This window comes from Echinops telfairi, unplaced genomic scaffold, assembly GCF_000313985.2.
Source record: "Echinops telfairi isolate 266 unplaced genomic scaffold, ASM31398v2 ScPeMD7_6080;HRSCAF=6971, whole genome shotgun sequence".
Classification (NCBI taxonomy): Eukaryota; Metazoa; Chordata; class Mammalia; order Afrosoricida; family Tenrecidae; genus Echinops; species Echinops telfairi.
Window position 1 is genome coordinate 6831459 of NW_022109980.1, and position 1199 is coordinate 6832657.

A 1199-nucleotide genomic window follows, 5' to 3' on the forward strand; every position below is an offset into this window, starting at 1 on the left:
CCTCATTTGTGAGTATTTACATATTAAGGTGCATATCATATTTTATGAATATTTTCATTTTATTCCTACTTTGTGTCACAACTGGTCATTAAAATTTTTAAATGGTTTGTCTAAGTAGGTTATATTATCAATGAATTACATCTTAAGATAGTAAAGGTGCCATTATAAAATACTAGTTATAGGAGTTATTGAGTCTCAGAGAGACTTACAGATATGATGAATTCAAAGATAACTTTCTTTTACAACCTAATTATCTTAACTTCCTTCTCATACAGGATAAACATGAAAAGTCTAATTCAACTCTCTAAAATATAGTGCTCTTAAATAAGGAAGGCGTTTTGGTTTTAATATTCATTCTTTTGCTATTTTTAATTTTGTTAGGACTAAGAAACTGTTTTAAACAAATGCTTTATTTTGAATGAATGGCAATTATTGACTAATATTATCAGTCGATTAATAGACCAATAAAATAATTAAATAATAAACATTAATAGACTAATAAAATATTACTAGACAATTAAATAATTAACAGCAGTTATTGACCTAATAGCCACGTCTCTCATTCTTCCCCCCTAAAAACACTCAAAATTTGAGCCCTAGTATTGACTTGCTGTAGAGAGGCTTGCTCTAAATTCTAAAGAATACTCTCAGACAAAAAAGAAAAATAATAATGCCGACTTTAAATTGGTTTTATATTTTAGAGCAGAAAATTGCCTAGAATGTCCAGCAGTATCTCATATACTCTCGTTGTTCTTTTTTTGCATAGTTTCTCCTTTTATTAATATCTTGTGTTAGTGTGGTACATTTGACGAAATTGATGAACCAAAATATATACATTTTTATGTAACCCTTTAGGAATTAGCATGCCATCCTTGGACAGTGGCCTTGCCTATCTTTTCTGTATTGTTCCACTTTCAGTATATGTGTGGCTGAAGGGAGGACTGAATGGATATTCTTGTTGTTAAAAGCCTTCAAGTCTGTTCTGACTCCCAGCGACAAGGGAACAAAGCATTTGCACAACAGATCGAAGAATTGCCCAGTGCTGCCTAACCTTCACAATTGTTTTTGTTTGAACCCATTGTTGGAACCACTGCTTCAATCCAACCTGTCGAAAATGCCCTCTTTATCACTGCCCTTCTGCTCTTCTGCTTTATAGTTAGGCTTGGTGGTGTAGCCCTGGAAATGGCCTGCTAACTGCA

At 32.8% G+C, this 1199-nt stretch overlaps 1 non-coding gene across 1 annotated transcript; it reads right to left on the bottom strand.

The window, feature by feature from the left end:
• Nucleotides 1–835: 835 nt before the first annotated feature.
• On the bottom strand, nucleotides 836–942 carry LOC115871579. Its single transcript, XR_004047364.1, has one exon. It is a non-coding gene; the product is annotated as a U6 spliceosomal RNA (small nuclear RNA).
• Nucleotides 943–1199: the final 257 nt, after the last annotated feature.